Source organism: Calliphora vicina, chromosome 4 (genome assembly GCF_958450345.1).
Source record: "Calliphora vicina chromosome 4, idCalVici1.1, whole genome shotgun sequence".
NCBI lineage: Eukaryota > Metazoa > Arthropoda > Insecta > Diptera > Calliphoridae > Calliphora > Calliphora vicina.
Window position 1 is genome coordinate 36607489 of NC_088783.1, and position 24655 is coordinate 36632143.

The window sequence follows — 24655 nt, forward strand, 5'->3', positions numbered from 1 at the left end:
AATTTAAAAAATCCAGTATTTTTATGTATCCTACTGAAATAATTTCCCTGTGGATACATTTTCATCAGAAAACTTTCGTTTAAGGGTCCTATAGATTCGTTATAACCGATTATAATCTGTACTATTTTTTAGGTTTTTTTATTATAAAAGACGAAATTTACTCACATGCATGCAAATTAATTTCACTCTTATAGACAAATTGTCGACAATAAAGTAAAACTAGAAAAAGAAACTAAAAAATATGGCATGAAAAAATGCTAAATTGAAAAGATTTGCTTTTAAAAAAATATGTATACGATTTTCTTATATTTTTTTTATATTTGTATGAAATAAGGATCAGATTTAGTATATGAATGTTATATAAAATTATGTTTTAAAATAAGCTTACAGCATACACGCACACTTATATTGTACAGTAGGGTATCCTCGTTTGTATGGAGTCAAAGAAATATGTCTATGTGTCTATTTAAAATAAAAATTTACTATATTTTAAGATTGCAACCACTTTCTTTTTACACTCATTACTGTCGTATTGTTTTCTTAACAATTAATGTGTTTAAAAAAAAAAAATTTATGAATTCTGTGTGATAAATTTGGAGTTAGTTCAAATATTTAGAAATGTATTGCTCATTGAATATATTGTTACGAAATTGTACTTGAATTCAAATATGACGATTTTAACGGCTGATTTAAAAATAGCCTAATGATTTCAAATAACAGTGCTGTAATAGCAAACTGTAACATATCTGTGGGCATTATTAACATTGAATAAAAGCTTTCAGTTGACCATTGATCGTAAGTTGGCAACGCTGTTTGCTGCGACCGTATATTCGAATTCGAATATTCAGTTAAAGAACATTGTAGAAAGTACACCACAGATGGCGTATGTATTAGAAACATCTAGACAGTTAAAGACAAATCTAGAGTGCAGATGGCAGTGTTATAAATAGTGGCAGAGGTTACAGTCGTTAGTCAGTTTATCAGAGACGCTATTCGAATAAACATCAACTGAGTGCCTTAAAGTGTGCTGTATTTTACAAGTGAATTCATGTACATTATAAAGTATTTGTATTTCTGAGAATTTATAAACGTGTATAAAAAACATTGAGTGACTATTTAATTCTGTGGTTGTTGTACATTTTAAATAAATAAAGAGTTGTTACAATTTTCAAACTACTAAACGGCTTTTATTTGCAATCAAAAGTATCCGGTTTATTTAAAGGAAATAAACCAGCGTTTTGAAAAGGTTAAAACGTAACAATATACTAAATAAGGCTATCTTAATGAAGGAATAAAAAGCTTCTAAAAATTGTACATAGATCTTTTTTCGGGAAATAAAAACTACAACTATATGCTGACTTACATTATATATTTAAGCACGCATTAAAACCTCAACCAATGAAAAAGATGGTACGCACTCGTCAAATTTCTTGAGTTTATAGAAGAAAGAGGAGTTGGAAAGATTTTCCTTCCTCTCCTTCTGTAAACTCAAGATTAAATCAAGTAAACATATCTGTGAACCAGCCCAAATTATGTTGAAAATTTTTTTAATTAAAATCAAAAAACCTTTTATCGATTGTCTCAGGTTTTGACTTATAATTTTTTTTCTACAAAACCCATTCTTATGATTTTCAATAAAAAGCTACTTATGATAATTTGAAATATTCAACATAAATCTCACTAATTTTGGTTTGACATATTGGACGTAAGCTTGTTTTACACACACATTACAAAAACAGCCAGGCTAAATGGATTTTCTGCATATTTTATTATTAAAAGACGAAACAGAATAAATTTTTAAGCAACTAAAATTAAATTTTACATTATTTAAGGAAAATCGGAAAATCATGCAGAAAATCCTTTCCTGGATCACGTTCAGACATTTTGAGATATAGTATCTTAAAACGAAATAAATTTAAATTTTAGATGAAATGGAAAGTTGGACCACCCTAGTGCACATCAGCATCTTACAAAGTCAGAGTACGTACCGATATATACAAAAATATATTTACATCATACATGCAACTTACAACATGACACCAACAAGGAAATGAAAAATACAATAAGCAAAGAAAAGTTAGTGAGAGTGTGCTAAAAAATATCGTAGTTGTATTATAATGCGGCACTTATGAAAAATCTAGTAACATTTTAACAAAAAAATATGTTGCAGCATCAGGCATTATATAAATACTTGAGCTAGTATAAAAGCTAATTTTGAATATTGTTGCATTTATTCTGTTGCTCTGCAGCTTACTTTCATAAAATATTGTTGCTGTTTGTTGAGCGAAAAATGATCTTAAGGAAACTGTGTCATTATGCTAAAATTTTTAACGACTGATAATATTTCCCAGAATTATGTTTTAGAAATCGAATTAACGCTAAAAATCTTTGCTATGTAATAATTAACTAATTGCAATGAAATATAAATATAGTATTTAACTAGGGCCTAAAAATGGCTTATATCGATTGGTGATATAATAGAAATATTAAAAACAGTATCCAGCTAAAAAAGTTTTTGTGATAATTTTTGTATGTTTATCGAAAGCAAACTTTGTAGAACCATTTTCAAAGTAGTCCAGAACAAATATCACATAAATAGGATCAATATGCCTTAGCTATATTGATATTTGTAATTTCACTACATACCTTAAAATAATTTAAAATAACTTATTCGGCTGGTAAAATCCCTAAAATTTTTAGCTTCAAAATATTGGCTTCAAAACATTGTTAACTTTGATATTTTCAGACCATTCTGACAACATATGGATTCCGAGCCAAAAGAGCCGCTCATCTTTTCAAGCCAATACCTAATACTCTGTTCCAAAGTGAAGCGTATCCCAGAGAGAGCGTTCTTCATCGATCGAAACAATTATAAGTCGGATGGGTTTTTAACAGGTATTGCAAAATGTGACCGAGCGTTGTCATGATGGAATATTACGGTCTGATCAGATTTCAGAAGCTGATTGGCCGGTTGGCCGGGCTTCAAGTACGATCTCTTACGTTTCGGGTTATCGCAATGGATCCATTTTCATCTCAAATAATGGTATTATTTTATAGCGTTCAAGCATCATCACAGACACAGAATACTGCTGCTTGCAAACGTGTGGAAATTACGGCTTGAGTAGTTCCTAGGGTATTCGAATTATTCGATTTTTCTCTTGTTCGAATAAAATGAATAATTCGAATAAGAGATTTCAACTTGTTCGATCATATGTTTAAAATTAATCGAATTATTCGAATAATTAAGAGTTTTTTAAAAAAGTAAAGAATGAAGTTTTGATGTCGGTTTTTTAATACTTTATTGTTAAAGATAAACAAAAAATAACGTTAAAGTTAACAATTCATGTATTGATAATGTTCATCATTAAATTTTCAACACAAATATTCTGATCAGATTAACTCCCGTACAATCTACATAACAATTGATTAGGAAACTCTTTAGTTTCCGTTTTGGAGTTATGCTTTAAAAAATTTGAGCTAGTTGGACATGATCCTGAATACAAATACAATATTAAATTATTAAGAACTTTTTTATGTCGTTCATTAATTCGGGTTTTATATTGATTTACTATCATTATAAATGTCATCCTCAATATCACTTTCGACGACCGTTTCAAAATCACATTCTCCATCACATTCAACTCCACTTTAATCTAAGTTAAAATTCTGATTATTAATTGCGATTCTTCTAATATTTCTCCAGCTAAATAACAAATATTTTATTCTGTACCTTTTATTTTCATTGGTTCAAGTCTTAAGTTAAAAAATTTTAAAGATTTGTTTTTAGAACACAGTACAACACATGATTTTGGGACTCAATTCTGACAATTGCACGTGAAAGTAGCCCCAAAAATAAGAACTTCTGCATCATTAGTTTTGTCAAGTTGGCTGCCGTATTAATTTAATGGCCATACGAATTTTTATTCCTCAAGGTGGATTTTTATCACTTTTTCTATATTTTAACACGGTTATATCTCGTATACCGTACGGAATATCTCTTTTGTGGCTGAAGCAATGTTGAAGATATTGAATAGTAGAAAAAAAGTACGGAACATACCTACCCGAAAAAAGTGCATCCAGTGCCTTAAAAATCGCAAAAATGCCCATTTTTTTAAATTTTTTACCAATTTTTCACCTTTTTTGCTCAATAGCTGGATTACAAATCCAATTATGGACCGATCACCATGAAATTAGGTCGTGTGATTTGTGTCTACATGAAAGTTATTTGTCATGAATTTTGTATGCATACCATCATTTTTAACAGATTTATTCACTTTAAAGTGATTTTCGGAAGCGTGTCTTATATGTGAGCTATGACTAATTATGGACCGATCATAAACAAATTCGGTACATATAATTTGTTCGGCCCAAGGACGAAAACTGTTGAAATTGGCTGAAAACGGTTCATTATTTCACCTAGCCCCCTTACAAATGTCCTCCCGAAATTGGACTTTATCGGTCATAAATGTTTAATTTATATATGTATATACACAAATTTCGCTCCAAATAAGTTTAATATATACAAAATTCATGTCAAAAAATTTTATTATGATCGGTCCATAATTATTCATAGATCCCATATAAGACCAGCTTCCGAAAATCACTTTAAAGTGAATAAATCTGTTAAAAATGATGGTATACATACAAAATTCATGATAAATAACTTTTATATAGACACAAATCACACGACCTAATTTCATGGTGATCAGTCCATAATTGGATTTGTAATCCAGCTATTGAGCAAAAAAGGTGAAAAATTGGTAAAAATTTTTAAAAAATGGGCATTTTTGCGATTTTTAAGGCACTGGATGCACTTTTTTCGGGTAGGCATGTTCCGTACTTTTTTTCTACTATTCAATATCTACAACTTTGCTTCAGCCACAAAAGAGATATTCCGTACGGTATACGAGATATAACCGTGCTAAAATATAGAAAAAGTGATAAAAATCCACCTTGAGGAAAAAAAATTCGTATGGCCATTAAATTAATACGGCAGCCAACTTGACAAAACTAATGATGCAGAAGTTCTTATTTTTGGGGCTACTTTCACGTGAAATTGTCAGAATTGAGTCCCAAAGCAATGAACTGAAAAATGTTGTACTGTGGAATTGTAACTTCTTGCAGTAATATTTATATATTTATAGAAGGAGCTATCGGGCCACTCATCTACAGTGATCGAAAGTCCCTCTGTCTTTAGTTATTTGTCAAATTTCAGAAACAATAAAATTTTTGTGAGTCATTATTACTTATTTAAATTTGAAATTATGAAAAATGTTAAGCAATTTAATAAATTTAAATATATATGAACATTTATTCGTTTTATTCGATTATTCTACATACAATTTTTCGTATTATTCGTTATTCGAAAATTGCCATTTTTAAATTGATCGAATAATTATTCGTAAGAAATTATTCGATTAATCGAACGATCATTAGTCGAATGAATGCCCTAGTAGTTCCCAATGATTTTGCAAACTCTTGTTGAGTTTGAATACAATCTTCATGGAGAAACACCTATAATTGTGTGTCTTCAAACTTTGTTGGCTGTCCTGGGCGATATTTGTCTTCCGTGTGAAAATCTCGCACATTAAAACTGGTGAAACACATTCACCATAAGCTTTAGTGAGCAATCGGTGTGCTTTAGCGGCAATTTTTTAGAGATCAAAACTGATATTTATAAAGCTATTAACAGTTTTACTTTAGACCATTTGCATACATCTATTCAAAAATATGAATTTTGAATATACGCAGCCTCAAAATTATTTGATTTTTTTATAATAATGAAAATCTTAAAATCTATCTATTGATTAAAAGTTTCAGTTTGTTGCAGATTGGGCTGAATAATAGATTCGGTTCTGAAATATCGGACTATAAAAAAATTCACTGCTGTTTACTCACTTTTGAGGCTGTGAGTATAAGAAAACCAAATTAAAGCCAGTTTTGAAATTCTGGAGGACCTTAGATTTTGTATAGACAAGGAAAAATTTTAACCAAATATATTAAATTCAGAAGAGTAAAGTTTTAAAAATTAATTTTTTGATGCACATTTTTCGATTTTATCACATTTTATATATGTTTTTATCTATCAATTTATTGTTATATTTAGAACAAATCCTCTCCCACTGTACAATCAAATTGTATTACTTTCATACAGTTAATAACATGCAGCAAATAATACACACTCTTATTTGTTATTAGTGTTGTCTCGAGTGGCTGTACTACTTGAAATAAAAAACTTTTTTTGTAACCTAAAAAAATCGTCTTAAATTCCTATAAGTTTCATACTCGTATTCAGTACTTTTTTTATATTGCTACATTTTGTCTACTTGAGTTGAAACAGTTTGTTCAGCTTATTGCAAGTACACATTACTGCCACATTTATTGTTGTAGTCGTTGCACAAGTATGAGTTTCTATGTGTGTATATTTAACATTTTTCTCTAGATTTAAATCTACTTATTGTGTAATTAAGGTTAATAAGAATCAAAATATGCAAAATGGTTTATATTCATTATTTTAAAAGGCATATATTTGATTTGAATTACATATAAATAAAAGAGACTTAAAAGGAATTTCAAATATTTCAAACTAGAAATAATTAAGCAGCTTTTTGCACAATAAATTTATGTAAAATGTTGAAATTTCACTGAGGCTTTCCAATTGTATGACTATTCTCAGTATGCACACAAATATTTAATGTATCGAGCCCTAACAGCGAAAATATCTTAACCAATAATATTTCGATTTTAATTTTTTAAAGCAAATCGATTATTTAAAGTCGTTTGCATAATCTGTTGAAATTTTATGGGTGTAACTACCGTAACATATCGTCCCTATGTTTACATTGAATTAAAACATGCAAACAATCACAAACAAAGCTAATCTTATCCTGTAAAGTTGTTATGAACTTAAGATATTTTCGCAGTTAGGGCTCGATATGTTTTGAAAATAGGAAATTGTATAATTTTTATGTTGCGTAAGGCAAACTTTAAGAGTCTTCCTATAAAATTAAGCATATATTTCTCAAAAACATAATAAACTGCTGTAGTAGATTTAACCTACTGTCATCATGGCACTTTATTTCTCCAGCTTTCAAGTGTAAATTAATTTAAAATAATTAGTTGTCTTTCATTTGTCTAAATAGTTGTTTTTATGGCCCCACAATTACTCACAAAACCAGCAAGAATAACTGTAAATGAGAAAAAAATTATTTAGCCATATTGTTCCTTTTAAAGTACCATGGCTAATTTTCAGCAGAAGGAATAATATTTCTATTAAATTTAATTTCTCTGGGTCTTTCTCTTGATTTTTGTTTTTCTGCTTTATTAAAATGTTTGTTCTTCTTTTTTTTCCTTAAAGCATATTTTTTAAAGAAATTGTAGTTGCAGATATTATTCTACTTATAATAGTATGAGTCTATCACGAACTGGCAAATCTTTTTTCTCTCAACATTTTCATAAATTAAAGAAAATTTGTCTTTCTTAAATTACTCGGTTGTTGGGAGTCCAACGAATTTGGACGCTGTAAATGAGCTGACGGACAAGAGGGAGAAAACTGAACATGAAAAACTTAATGAGCACTATTTCTACTTACTACAGCTACAACAACTACTGGAGTGCCACACACAATGTTCGTACAGCTAAAGATAAAGAAATGAAATGACCAACAACAAAAATAATGAAAAGACTACCAGTGATGAGAGAAAGAAAAAAAAATGATTCAACATCATCATCATTTTCACAGGCAGACAAGCGTAGAAAATTTGTCCATTATTATAAGAAAAACAAGCATGAAATTATTTTTATTTATTTCATTTATGAGTACGCTTTATTAAAAAGAGATGTGTATTTAAGGCGAAATAAGTTTTGACAAAGAACATTTAAAAAGTGCAGAAATAAATAATGAATGGCTTTAAAATTTCTGATATGTGAATTTCCAGGATCAAGAACGCGACAAGAGATGCGAGAAAAAGTGAAAAAATAAATAAATCTTAAAATCTGTTTTCTTGTTTCCATTTTTCGTTAGCTTATTCTAGGTTTAGTACAAAAGATAGGTTTTGTAATTTCCAATATATTAGCAATAAATAAATATTGGTTCAAAAACGGGACAAAATAAAATAGATCGTTTTCGATCATGAAAAATGGAAAAATCTCAAATGTTAACATAATATTTTATAGAATTTTTTAACGTTGATATAAATTTTAGTATGATATAATATGCGACATTTACAATGAATGCTCTATTAGTGTCACGTTTGTAATAAGGATTAGTTCAACAACTTTCATCAAAAGCTTCGTATAAATTACATATTTATTAGCTAGATATTGGGTGTATGACTTAAAAATCCGGGATTTATAATACATGGCTTATCTTTTGAACCCGGCTTTTGTTTATAATAACTGTAATGTTATTTTGAAGAGTTTACATCTGTTATTTATTCTCACTTATTTATTGAATATTATAGTTTAAACAAAAAACATTATTTTGCTTGGAAAATGTCTTTAATTAATTGTAATTGTATAGCAGACGAACTGGCCAAAAGGGGTGCGATGATGGATGATGAGGAGATTGACCCCTTTTCTGATATTTCTCTTGTTAAATGCAAGATGGCTATTCAGCTATAACGAGGTCTATGTGGCCCGTATATGATGTCAGTAGGACGAATCTACTTATGTTTCCTTCATTACAGGACACTGTATAATTGAGACACATGCTAGGAGATTGGGCCTACGATACAATGACTACTGCAGGAGCTGTCATAATGAAGAAGATACGCTGTCCCACCTATTCTGCCAATGCCCAGCTCTACTAAACCTGAGGGAACGCATCCTCGGACTGCCATTCCTATCATGCTTAGACTAGCTATTAAGGATGAGTGTTAGACGAATGTACTCTTTCATCAGAGAATCTGGTTGGTTTAGCCTGAAAACAATGGACGTATAAGTAATACCCAGATGTTTACCCCTTGGGTATCGCAACGGAATCAGTTTTTAATGGACCCAAGTGAGCTGCTTGAAGAGTGGCTACCCATGGAACCTAACCTAATATAAGTGTAAGAGATCGTATGTGAAGCCAGTACAGCCAATTGAATCCACAACAAAGCCAAATATTCCTGGCGCTAAGGAAATTCTCTGTATTTAGTGGAAGCAAAAGAGTGCTATCTATTATGAGTTGCTGAGATCCGACTAGAGCACCACAAGGAACATTTAAAAAGCGCTACTGATTCGTTTGAAGCAAGAATTGGCCAAAAAACGCCCATTATATGCGGCCAGACATGAACACGTAATATTCCATCATGACAAGGATAGGCCATTGTTGCAATACCTGTTAAAAACTATATAGAAAGAAGTGGTTAGAAAGTTTTGCCTCAGCCGCTTTATAGTCCGACTACTATTTGTTTCGAGAGATGCAAAACTCTCTCTCTCTAGTATAAGCTTCACTTTGGAATAGAGTATCCGAATTTATCTTGATTCGTTTCAATTCAAATATTTGTCACATATTGAACTGGTTTCAATTATTTCATAATTAAATCAAGTATTCGTTTGCTCAAAAACAAAATTTCTTGATATTTTCTGTTGAATTTTGAGTATTGAATTTGATTATTTTGACAATTGAATTTACAATTTTCGTAACTGAAAACACATTTTTGTTATTTTTTGTTTTTATTTTATTTACGAAAATGATCTATTCAATAATTTTTGTATTTGAAATTCAACCAATAACGAAAATTGTAAATTCAATTGTCAAAATAATCAAATTCAAAACTGAAAATTCAATAGAAAATATCAAGAAATATTGTTTTTGAGCAAATGAATACTTGATTTAATTATGAATTTATTTTAAAAAATAATAATAATTTTCTGTGAAGATAGCTCGTAATATAGTTGATGAATTTGGTGATCAAGGGATCGATTATCCTGCTGAAAAAAAGATCATATCTTCAAAATCTGACTACAACAAGTAGATAATCATGATAACGCAAAAAAGACTGCTGGCAATAATTACTACAATCATATATATGATTGCTGAAATCATGTCAATCTTAACTGTAACATATTATGATAAACGCAAACATATATCAATAATTACAGTAACCAAATATTGCAAATAACTTGAAATCATATTAAAATAAAATGATTGCGGTGATCATGTAATACTATATTCCTCTCCGATTGATCCGAGGAGAGTATCCTACCTCCTGAGCTGCAGCGTACAAACAATTCGCCTTAGTTTCAACAAATTAAACAACAACTTAAATAATCTATTTCATTTTGTTGTCTGTCCCATTGTTACACTCATAAATTTAGTGCTTCAGAGTTTTCCTTCTTTATGATTATAATTTATTTGAGCGGATGTATGTTTTAGTTGATGTTAGCCTAAATTGTTTGTGTGTGTGTGAGCGAGTGTTTGTATGTGTCTAGCTACAAACGAGAAAACTTTAGAGACTCGCTTAAATACAAATTGTTGTTGCAAAACTTTTTCCTAATGTTGTTATCATTGTTGTTGGCTTCTTCTTATTATTTTTTTTGTCACTTTGTTAACAACTACAAGATTGTGATGGAAGCCAACATCAAAAAAATATGTTTGTGTTTGTTTATCTTATCATTTAGTTGTGAGTGTTTGTATGTGTAATTTGCAAGGATTTGTTAAAGAAACTTTAAAGCCCAAAAACATAAAATTTTGTAAATTTATATTTAAGTGGCTAAACATAATAAGCATAGATAATTTATTTATTTATGATGTTTGTTTTTTTTTCTATTTACAAATTTCAACTTGTTTATTTGTTTAAAATTAAAACAGCATAGAGGAGGAACTTGGAAAAGAAAGTTTTCTTTAAGTATGTTTAATTTTAATTTAAAAAAATGTTAAAAAGTAAATCGTTACTTGTATATAAAACTAATAAGGAAAAAGGGAAATTAACTACTAGTGTAAACAGGGAAATAAATATGTTACAAACTAATTTCTTATGGGTTGGTTAACTTAATTAATTTAGTTTTACTTTGGTTTATGTTGAATTCTAGCATAATGCAATAGAATTTGGAAAATCGATAAAACATGAAAGCCTTAAACAGCGATATTATCGCTTCACTGTTGGCGATATTATTGAGGATTGTTGTTTTCCTCGCGCGAAATTATAAACTTCTAAAGTTATGGCAAAACATTTTGGTTATGCGTAGCAACAAAACAGCAGAATGTTAATATTTACCATTAATCTCTTAAAATCTAATAAATATAATATTGTCCCTGGACAATAAGCTTCATGAACAAGTTAATTAAAAACTATAGTATAAACATTAGTGTGGCCCTTATTATTGGACTTTTGGATTATCGATTCTCATCTTGAGCAAAAGCGAATAAGTATGGGGGCTAGATTATATCATGATACCATTTTCAATACCAAACAAACCTAAACAGCAGAGAGTAATGTTTCAATTTCAGCCACCTATCGCCTTGCGTTTGAGCCCTATTTTGTTTTCAACAGACAGATGGACGGTCATATCTTAGAATATCATAAGGACCTAGAATTTATATACTTTAGTGAGTCTGTGATGAATATTTCGATATATATTCTGGATCGTTATAGATAGCGAAGTCGATATATCCATGTCCGTCAGTATGTTGAACTCAACTTTCCGTAGACCCCAAATAACTAACATACATGATTCATACATCAATATATCGGGAATTCTTCCGGATCGGCTGCTATTTAAAATCGACAATTATAAGGAAATAACTGGGACAACCTCAATTTCTGGCCTATTTTTGATTTATATCTGGATTACTAAGTAATTAATATAGACAATATAGATAGCTAATCATAGATATTTCAAATTCCATGGTTTATCAGGCTATAGTAAGTTGGACATACAATGGGTAAAAATCGGGAAAAATATTGTTTAACCCGATTTTTTTTCTTCATTAAAATTTTTTTACAAATTTTTGGGCGTTACAAACATCTGCACAAACACATAATACCCTCCCCACTATGGTGGTGTAGGGTATAAATGACAATATGGATATCTAATGATAGATATTTCAAAGTCCATTGCAACGATGTAGATAAGGCTATAGTAAGTTGGACCTACAATGGGTCAAAATCGGGAAAAATATTTTTTGACCCGAATTTTTTTTCATCAAAAATTTTTTTTGTCAAACATTTTTTATTCCAAAAAAAAAAAAATGAAAAAAAATTTTTTAAAAAACAATTTCGAAAAAAAAAATTTTGTAAAACAATTAAAAAAAAAAAAATTTTGTTTACCTAAAAATATTTAAAAAAATGTATTTTAAAGTATAATTTGGTGAAGGGTATATAAGATTCGGCATAGCTCTCTTACTTGTTTTTTGTATGAGAGTGTTTTTTGTTGTAAACGTCAAAATGAAAATTCATGTTTTCTCGTATATTTGACAAGTAAAAATTTGGGTTAAATATAGATTAAAAGATACTATTTAAAACATTTTTTATTTCAGAAATCGCATGATTTGTTAAAAATTGATTTAAGAAATAGTAAAATGCCATAAAACATTCAAAGTCGTTTTTCTCGAAACGACTTTTTTTGAACTATGACGTGTTGCAGCAAATGAGCGATTTAATTTTTTAGTTTTTTGAAAAATATTGTTACTTTGACCCAAAACTAGGAACTTCAAATAAAATGTGCAACCTCTAAACGTTATTAGATTTTACTGAAGATTTCAGCATTGATAAGGAAAAATTGTAGACCTGTTAGCCTTGAAAATCGAAAATTTTTAAAATAAGGCCACCCTAATATACATAGTTTATATTTTAACATATATTTTCTAGCATCCTTAACCACTTTATTACTTTTATTATTTATTTACATAGAAGAAAAACTAAAAAGTTTATATAAAACAAAACTACATGGTTATTTATATAAAAGAGTTTTGTCCAATACAAGCCACAAAAGCTGTCAGACGTAACATCCTTGGCTAGTCATCATAGCGCAAATATTCTAAAGGGACCAACATGACATTGACAAAAAGTAGGAGTAAAACAGAGAGAAAAACATAAAACCCCACAACAAACAACTTACTGTATTATCAATAATAGTAGTTAAAAATAGAAGTGGTAATAACTAAATGTAGTTGTTGTATTTGCAGTAGTCAGCTGGCAAGGATGCTGACTTGCACTGCAGACCAACACACATCTGTTGGTCTGCAGTCATGCTGTCAACATTTAATTATTTGACTCAACACTATGCTCACTATAATGGCAATAACAACATCAAATATAGTAAAGATGCAAGGAAAAAAGGAAAACATCACTGTGGATCATTGAAACAATATTGCAAAGGAACGTTGGCTAAAGCTACTGCCTCTACCGCCACCACCGGCCACTACTACTACGACCACTTTTACATCCTCTATGACAAAGTAAAGCACCACTATTGTCACTTCTAAAAGACTCGTTAGTGAACAAAATTGTCAACAACAACAACAATACCAAAGTAGAAAAAACATAAAAATAGAAAAATAATTGTAATGAAACAACTAGAAATATTTTGTATTGTATTTTATGCTTGATGACTGTTATTATTAAACACTGTCACATGCACATAACCACACACAAACTCTGGTCCGTTCTTACTTTGCTATGACTGACATATAGAGCTAGAAGGACCGTTAAGGAAGCAAACAACACCAACAACTACATTTGGATGTTGTTAAATATGAATAAAAAAAGAGAATGAACAAATAGACCAACAATTAACCAAACGAATGAGCGAATACAATGTAACTAAAACAACAGCAACAACAACAAAAACCAAGATACAGTTTTATACACAAAGAGAGAGCTTACAGATATGTCCAACCAGTGTTGCAACTTAAGAGCTTTTCGCAGAATATTTAGCGATTAATAACACAAAAGTCGCATTTTTGCTCAATGATTTTTTGCATAGTTAATGCGCCTATGTTAAACTAACTACCGCCTACAACTATTACCGCTATTTAAAACACAGCGCCATCTTCCTTCCAGTAGTTTCATGAATGTTCTATTTCTACAATGATCAACTCGAAATTTTAATTCAATGTTGTATGTTCCACAGCTATGTTAATAATATCTACAGATATGTTAATAATGTCCACAGTTATATTAACTGCAATTATAAGGCTCCAGAAATAGAAAGGTTTGGAAACATGATGCAACTTCAAACAAGCTGTTAAAACCATTATATTTGAATTCAAATACAATTTCTTAACAATATTTTATTAAAATGACAAGGTTTTATGTCGAAATTTGTTTAAGTTGACATCATCAGATAAAAAACTGACCACGTTTGTGAGTATTTTTCTTCAATTATCTAGATGAAATATATGCAATCTTCTATTTAATGTCCACCTTTAGGCCTGCCAATGTAGGAGAATTTTGTTTCCAATTTCAATTTATTTTACAAATTTGTCTATTACAAATTTGTAAATATTTTGCTACTGTAAACAAAATATCTCATATGAAAACAATAGAGAATGAGTCAGAAAAAACGTATACACACTACTCCAGCCAAAACTTATTCTTGGTCAAAATGGACAGTGAAAAAATAATTAGAACTTCAAAGACATCCAATATGGAATTTCAAAAAAAATAGTAAAAGATCTGAGGGTTCAGCGTCATGTTGCTACAAAAGCCATTAAACAGTAAGAAATAAAGACTAACCGATATTGGTATGGCAAAAGAAGTCGACCAACTCTTTCGAAATGCACCGAACACTTCTATCAGAAAAGCTGTTCGTAAAGATTAATGCTTCCAGGTCGCAATGCGTTAAAGAACTTAGAAAAAAAAGAACATTCAAAAAATTTAGATAAAATTTTATAAAAAAATACACACAGAGAAAATAGTTTGATAGTAGCAACCAAATTTGTTGCCAATCGAACGATTCGGTTGCACACATAGAATTTTTCGGTTTTATCAACAGAATGTCAGTTGATAAAGAAGAATTTCAGTTGAAGCAACCAACCTTTTGTTACCCTTTGCAAAATTTTGTAGTCACAATTGTAAAATTCGGTCACTAAAATAGAAATATTCGACTGGCAACATCATCCATCACACAACAGGTTCACATAGCTATCAGGAATCTGATTTCTATGTGAACCTGTTGTGTGATGGATGAGATAATGTTCAAGAATAATACCGAATAAAAAAACAAACAAAATTCCCCAAGAAGTTTCTTGTGTGGCAAGACATTTGAAGTTGTGGCAACAGAAGCCAATCATTCGTGACATCAGGGACGATAAACACAGAAATATTACGGAGGTTCTACAAAAACGGTTTTTACCTTTCTTAAAATACCACAGAGTGTCTTCATAATTCCGGCCCGATTTGGCTTTATGCTACTATGGAAAAAACGCCTTGAGTGATATTCAAATAATAATGTCAATTTTGTACCACGGGAGACAAATCCACCCAACTGTCCAAAACTTCGGGCTGTGGAAAGGTATTGGGCTCTTGTAAAAAAAAATTAAAAAACACAAGAAAGGTACCCAAGGACGTGTCCGGTAAGTGGACCACCACGTCCAAAAAGTTAGCAGAAGCAAATATTCTATTATCATTGATGGGAGGGTTTCCGGAAATGATGGATAAATTTACAAATACCGAGTAATATGCCAATATTTTAATGTTTATTGAATTCGTACAATATTTGAATAAATTCAAGTATTTTTGAGAATTTTCATATTTAACGGTTTAAGTTTTATTTAACTCTTGGAGTGCTGCACTGCTCGTTTTGATCAAAAATAGTTGGCATCACTGCATACAACATCACTGAAATGTTATTAAAGTTGCAATAATGTATGATTATGCCACCGGCAGAGAAATAAAATAATTAATTGTTGATATAATTTTTAAGAGAACTAAGATATTTGGTTTAAGAGCAGAGATCAGACATACAATCGTTTATTCGAACGTACAATTTTGATTCAATTTCATATTCAACATTACCGCATTTTATATGTATTTTATATAAAAAGACAAATCTACACTTTGCTATAGACGCAATATCATAAGTTAATCACCTATTATTTTGTTTTCATTAAATTTCACGATGTTGAAAAAAAGATATTCTTGCAATTTGTTGCTGAAACTTTTGATGCAATAGAGTTTAAAACTCTACAAAAGACAAACCAAAGTGAATATAAAATGCTTGAGCAACTTCGAATGACAAGTGAATGACTTGTGAATGACAAGTTATAACAAATTTGAAAGGATCAAGGTCCTTCCTAAAGTCCGCAGAAAACTGAAATAATAATAATAATTATCGTGTAAAATCATAATATCAAGAATCAATTCAGCCTTTTAAATTGTGCAACATTCAGCTTAATATAACATTTTCCACATTTTATAACACACATAATAGGGATAAATATCTACATCCTCAGACTTTCACAAACACCCACACCTACATTAACTAATGCAAGTTATAAACATGTATATGTATACCAAATTACTATATACAATATAGAATTTATAAGTTTTTTATTATAGCTCCCACTATTTTCAAGTATATTCCTATTAGTCTGGACCCTCAACAAGTTATCAACTAATATGACCCAAAAAACATTTAAGTTTTGTTATTCAAATTTGTAGCATTGGTGAATTTCAACAAAGGACACAAATGTTAAAGTTCAATTTTAATTGGGGCCTCTCTAATATACATGTGCTCTCCCTCATTTATTTGGTCCACTATAAGCTGAACAGATACAAAATGAATCCCCAAAAAAATTATACCCTGACTTGCAATGCAAGTACACTATTTTCTATTTTTGTATTTCCATTTTTATACCCGTGAGTATGATTTTTGTATGACCACACAAAAAAATATATACTACAAATAGCAAGAGAAATATGATGAAAGGGATGGCTGTTTTCTGAGAAAAATAATGTAAAAGTTAAAAAGATGGAAAATGAAAAATATAACCATGGATGATGTTTTAAGAAACTAGTACTGCATATTCAATGCTACAGTTGATATATTTTTCACTTTAGTTTTAACCTTTTCAATTCTAGTATTTTTCCAAGCAATTATTTGTGTTTGTATATAATTATTTAGCTTTTTTCAACGAACATAAAAGGAAATATTGTTAAAAATAGATGAAAGATAAGTATCTTTGCTAATGTGTCCAATGTTAAGTAGCTTTTTTAGATTTTGTATGAATACAGAAAAAATTATTTAAAAATAGAAATTAGAAATTTAAAATGATAATCAGTGTCTTGATTTCATGACAAAATACAAGAAAGTCCAATTTGATTGCATTTATTATTTTAATTACGTATTGTTAATGTTGATTCAATATCTTTTGATCACATGTTTTTACTTATCTTTCAATAAACTTTACGAAAAATTAATGTAAGAGCTCCAAAACGTTCTAAAATTAAAAAGCTTAATTTGCTGTTTTTCTATAGCGAACGAGTACTTTGAGTGGAAATTTAACATGTGTTTTGTTATTGTAACAAAAACAAAATACATGAAAAACGTCCACAAAAACCACTCGTTCGCTATAGGAAAACAGCACATAAGTCGCCTTCTATAATCTTTATATAAATAGCTTTTTGATTGGACAAACAGTTTAGAAGGTAGAAAAGATAATTACCATTTATTATTCATGTGGCTACATGTAAATATATACTAGGCGTATGATAAATATTTAATGTTATTATTAAAATGTGCAATACTCATACGTTACAATGTTTGGTAACATATGAATTCAAATGAAGCAAAAAAGTGGTCGCTGTTTTAAATTAAAACTAGAACTGAACTAGAACTGAACTAGAACTGAACTAGAACTGAACTAGAACTGAACTGGAACTGAACTAGAACTGAACTAGAACTGAACTAGAACTGAACTAGAACTGAACTAGAACTGAACTAGAACTGAACTAGAACTGAACTAGAACTGAACTAGAACTGAACTAGAACTGAACTAGAACTGAACTAGAACTGAACTAGAACTGAACTAGAACTGAACTAGAACTGAACTAGAACTGAACTAGAACTGAACTAGAACTGAACTAGAACTGAACTAGAACTGAACTAGAACTGAACTAGAACTGAACTAGAACTGAACTAGAACTGAACTAGAACTGAACTAGAACTGAACTAGAACTGAACTAGAACTGAACTAGAACTGAACTAGAACTGAACTAGAACTGAACTAGAACTGAACTAGAACTGAACTAGAACTGAACTAGAACTGAACTAGAACTGAACTAGAACTGAACTAGAACTGAACTAGAACTGAACTAGAACTGAACTAGAACTGAACTAGAACTGAACTAGAACTGAACTAGAACTGAACTAGAACTGAACTAGAACTGAACTAGAACTAGAACTGAACTAGAACTGAACTAGAACTGAACTAGAACTGAACTAGAACTGAACTAGAACTGAACTAGAACTGAACTAGAACTGAACTAGAACTGAACTAGAACTGAACTAGAACTGAACTAGAACTGAACTAGAACTGAACTAGAACTGAACTAGAACTGAACTAGAACTGAACTAGAACTGAACTAGAACTGAACTAGAACTGAACTAGAACTGAACTAGAACTGAACTAGAACTGAACTAGAACTGAACTAGAACTGAACTAGAACTGAACTAGAACTGAACTAGAACTGAACTAGAACTGAACTAGAACTGAACTAGAACTGAACTAGAACTGAACTAGAACTGAACTAGAACTTTTTTTTTTTTTTTTTTTTATATATATATATATATATATATATATATATATATATATATATTTTATTTTAAAAATTCGTTTACAATGATTTCTTAAATTAAAACCCGCAAAGCTTTTCGCTTGACTGCAGGGAGTATTATATACTAAAAAGTTCATTATTTACATTTCATTTTTAATTTAATTTAAAATATGATATATATGTGTATTTTATTTTTTATTATAAACTATTGCATATTTATGAAATAATTTTTGATAAGTTTATTTCTTTTAGAATAATTTTTTTCGTTAATTATATTAATTGGTATATTATTGAAAATGGTTGGTAATGTTACTTGGAGTGTGCTTCTACCGTACTCGTTCGTAAATCGGTCAACCTTGAACCTTCCTTGGGAACGGCTTCTGGTGTTGTGTGGATGATCAATTGGTTGTAGAAAGCTGGTGTTGTTGTAAAATTCTTTGGTTAATGTTGTGTAGAAAAGATGTTTAACGCTTAGGACGTGTAGATGTTTGGCAAGTTTGTTTGATTTAATATTTGTTGTAGTTATGTTATTGTTGTTTATATTATTTTCGCTGCTAGTATTGATATTAATATTATAATTTGGTGAGTTGTTATATCTTATGTTGTGTTCAGTTTGACGATTGTTGTTTAGGACATTTGAGTTTGTGTTGTTTGTTGTGTTGTATTTGTATTTTCTCCATAATATTTTTAGTATTTGGTTCTGTGTTTTTTGTAATGTGCTGCTGTATTTCACATTTCCCCAGGCTGTTATTCCGTGACGAATGTAGGATTCAGCTAACGCAAAGTAAGCTTGACGTAATACGCTATAAGTAGCACAATTGCTTAAATGGAAGAGCATATATGCTGACTTTCTTAATTTTTTTTGTAATTTTTCCAGGTGAATCTTCCATTTAAATTTGTTATCAACGATTACACCTAGATATTTATATGTGTCGACTTTTTCTATTATTGTTGAGCATGTATCATTTATATTGTCCATGGATTTGTTATGGGCGCATTGTATGTCGTGATATTTTAGTGTAATGTCTGAATTTTCCAAATGAGGAGGCTTTATATGCATAACTTTTGTTTTACTTCCGTTTATAATTAGCCCATTATCATGGCACCATTTTGTAGCAACATTCAGTTGATTTTGCATTATTTTTGTTGCGTTTGTTATGCTTTTATCGGCGACAATTATTGCAGTATCATCCGCATAAGCAAAAGTTGTTCCATTTATCAGACATTTCATCATATCGTTGGCGTAGATGATGTATAATATTGGACCAAGTTTCGATCCTTGGGGAACTCCACAATCACTTGCTATTTTGTTACTTAATTTATTGTTAATTTTAACACAATATGATCTGCACTCTAAGTAGCTTTTAAACCAGCATAAAATATTTCCTCTGATACCAATTCTTTCCAGAATTTGAAGCATTTTGCTGTGGGAAAGAGTGTCAAACGCTTTACTGAAATCAATAAAAAGAGCTAAAACATGCATGTTTTTGCTTAAGCATCCGTTTATGTATGTTGAGAAGTTTCCCAAAAGTTTATTAATATTTTTGCCTTTTTGAAACCCATATTGATTTTCATTGATAATTTTGTACTTTTGTAGATAATTTGTTAGTCGTCTAACAACAATCTCCTCTAGTACTTTATCTATCACTGATAGGATGGAAATAGGTCTGTAGTTGTTTACATAGGATTGGTTGCCACTCTTATATATTGGTCTTACTGTTGATATTTTTAGTAAATTCGGCACAGTTGCCTGTTCCAAACTTGAGTTAATTAGTTTTGTTATGATTGGTGTTAAAAAACTAGCATTTATCTTGATATCTTTTGGTCGTATACCGTCAAAACCTGCTCCTTTTCTAATATTTAATGATTTTAGAACATAATATATCTCTTCCTCATTAGTGTATTCAACGTATATTGAATTTTGTACATTACTACACACATTATCAGTTGTTCTAATATTACAGACATGCATAATTTTTTTAACATTTTCATTAAAATTTAGCGCAAATTTGTTTAAAATATTATTTAAATTTTCGTTTTTAAAATTTTTTAATATAAAATTGTCAATATTTGTTGATTTTCTGCCAATAATTTCGTTAATTATTTGCCACGTTGCCCGTATATTGCGTTTATTTTCAATAAATTTGTTTTTATAATAATTGTTTTTTTCGTAGTTAATTTTTTTGGTTAAAAAGTTTCGAAAAGTTTTATATTCAATTTCATATCTTTTATTATTACGATTATTTCGCCATTTTTTGAAAAGTTTATCCCTAATATCACAATATTTGACTATTTCCTCACTTATCCACGGATTTGTTGATCTTTTTTTAATAGTTTTTTCTCTATTTATTGCATTTTTATATATTTGACAGAACGTGTCGTGAATTTTATTGTATAAACTGTTTGTATTTGTTATTTCGTTTGTAACTTCATACCAATTTATTTCCCGTATTTGTTTGTTAATTTTATAATTGTTAAACTCCGTCCCCTGATTTAGTGCATTTTCCGTACCCTGGTTTGTTATTTGTTCATCAACACAACAGAAGAGCGAGTAGTGGTCAGAGATGTTTGTTGTAATTATTACTGCGTGTGCGTTTGTTGTTGCTTTATTTGTTTTTAGAAATAAATGATCAATGCATGTTCTTGTGTTTCTCTTTAGATCTTCACTGAACTAGAACTGAACTAGAACTGAACTAGAACTGAACTAGAACTGAACTAGAACTGAACTAGAACTGAACTAGAACTGAACTAGAACTGAACTAGAACTGAACTAGAACTGAACTAGAACTGAACTAGAACTGAACTAGAACTGAACTAGAACTGAACTAGAACTGAACTAGAACTGAACTAGAACTGAACTAGAACTGAACTAGAACTAGAACTGAACTAGAGCTGAGACATACCTTAGTAATTTCGTAAAACGGAGCTACATACCTGAAATAAAAGAAAAAAATCTTTGTTATGAAAGGAGTACAATTAGAAATTCCAAAAAATATACTAAATTTAGTTTAAAAATCAAAATAAGTTCTTGCATAAATTTTAGCAAATCTTAAATTTCACTTTCATATTCATTAAAAATATTTAAAAATACATTATATATCTTTATTTTACACGTTACGTGTAAATTTGTAATGAAATTGTTTTGTGTAAACATACATATTTATTTTTATTATTTGTTTGTGCCAACACATGTTATTCTTTTTGAATTTGGTCCCAATGTCCTTGTCATTAAGACATCAACCAAGTCGAGTGTAAGTGTGTGTCTTGTTTTGTATTTGCGGTGCTTCATATTTAATGATTTTATGCTTTCAACTAAAAAGGATTTTGTTGTTCAATGTGTGCTGTTGTCATGCATGATGTTTCCTTAATTTTTTTTCGTTTGTCTCATATTTATTGTATTATTTTCATGTCATTTCTGAAATTTTGTTTCTGCGAGTTTGGGTAATAAACGACCTTGTAATTTCTATACGGTTGTGGTAAATAACGCCCGAATATGTTGCAAAAGGAAAAACACTTATACCAGCAGTTTAAAAAGAAACGTTTTCCATTTTTTAGTTGAATTAAATTTATTATTTTGTGATGAGTAAGAGGGAAGATATTCATACTTTCTTTTTCGCAACGTTGAGGTTGTTTAAAGTTCTTGTGTGGTTTCAACAATGTCTCAAAGATTTTAAGAGCAGAAGTGGTGACATATTCGTCAAAGCAATATTTTTTAAACACTAGATATATTTTTTTTACTGATTTCTCGAATATTTGATAGAAATTTAAGAATTTCCTGTAAAATAAAGAACCCCGTCATATTTGCTGATTTTACAATTTCCAATCATTTACTGACTCTTCATTATCTCCATCAGTGAGGACAGGAATTTACAAGACTTTTCATTGACTCATGTAACCTCAAAATAAAAAAAACTTAAGGAATCTTTATAGCAAATGAATGAAATGAATTGTGCAGTTTATTCTGCAATCTATATATATAAAAGAGTAACGTTACTGACTGACTGACTGACTGACTGACTGACTGACTGAATGACTGACTGATTCATCATCGCACAGCCCAAACGGCTGAAGCTAGAATCACGAAATTTTAACTGTGGGTTCCTCCCTCCCCAAAACGATCCGATAAGAAGGGATTTTTGGAAATTCGAACGTTTAGGGGGTAAAAAAGGGTAAAAACGGGTAAATTCGGTAACATTATATCTTCAAAACTAATAAAGATACAAAAAAACTTAAAATAGCATGTTACTCCATTTAAAAAATAAGCTGACAGGTGTTTCGTACTTTTTGGAAATTCGAAACTTTTAGGGGAGAAAACGGGTAAAAACTGTATTTTGGTACTTTTTTTGCACCCTATGTATCTTTTAAACCAATAAACATAGAAACAAATTTTAAATCGTATTCTTTAACTAACAAAAAATAAAAAATATAAGTTTGGTACTTTTCGGAAATTCGAACCCTTAAGGGATAAAAATTGTGTTAATTTTTGGTACTTTTTCATAAAATATGTTTTTCTATAATTTGACATAGACATACGAATATTTTATTATGAGCTCCCACCACGTTACAGAAATTTATTTGAATGAAATTGTACCACCTCAATGGGGATAAAAAAGGTACCAAAAAGGGGATAAAATCGGGAAAATACATTATATTTGAAATTATTAAGCCAATTTTGATAATTTTTTTTAACGTTGGTTCCTGGATTCATACAAAAATTAACTAACAGCGTGTTATTTGGAACTCGAGTACCAAGGTGTATATTGGGCCAAATCCGGGTAAACAGTTTGGTACTTTTTTTAAAACATATTTATTCTTGGGCACATTAACACAGATTTTAATATTTTGATACATGCCTATAGCATAAACAATTTTGGCAAAATGGAATATTTTTAAATTTCAAACTTGAGGGGTGTTCAAGTAAGAAAAGGGAAATTGGTACTTTTCTCCTAATGGTACTTTTTTAAAATTTTAAATTATTTCAGTTATCGACATTAAAGTTAGCTGATATTTATTTGAGTGAAGTTAGTGTTAGGAATAGGGGATAATATTTAGGTACCATAATGTGTGAACTGTACTATAGGTACTTTTTTGTTCATCTAATGGTACTTTTTTGAAATTTCTATAATAATGGACTTAGAAACATGAAATTAAACATATATGGTCCTAAGTGAGTGAGAATTCTAGCGGGAGACTTTTTGGTACTTTTTCTTTATTGGAATGGTACTTTTTGTAATTTCTTCACCAATGAACCTAGAAACATGAAATAAAGCTTATATATAAACCGAGTGAGTGGAAAACCACAAGTGTGGGTTTTTAGGTACTTTTTCTATATTCTAATGGTACTTTTTTGAATTTTCTATAACAATGGAATTAGAGACATGAAATTAAGCATATATGGTCCTAAGTGAGTGAGAATTCTAGGGGAGACTTTTTGGTACTTTTTCTTTATTCGAATGGTACTTTTTGTAATTTCTTCACCAATGAACCTAAAAACATGAAATAAAGACCGGAGTGAGTGGGAATCTACTTTTTGGTACTTTTTCTATATTCGAATGGTACTTTTTGAATTTTCTGTAATAATGGACATAGAAATATGAATTTAAGCATATATGGTCCTAAGTGAGTGAGAATTCTAGGGGGAGACTTTTTGGTACTTTTTGTTTATTCTAATAGTACTTTTTTGAATTTTCTATAACAATGAACTTAGAAACATGAAATTAAGCATATATGGTCCTAAGTAAGTGAGAATTCTATGGGGAGACTTTGTGGTACTTTTTCTTTATTCGATTGGTACTTTTTGTAATTTCTTCACCAATGAACCTAGAAACATGAAATAAAGCTTATATGGAACCGAGTGAGTGGGAAACTACAAGTGTGTGCTTTTTGGTACTTTTTCTATATTCTAATGGTACTTTTTGAATTTTCTATAATATAATGGACCTAAATAT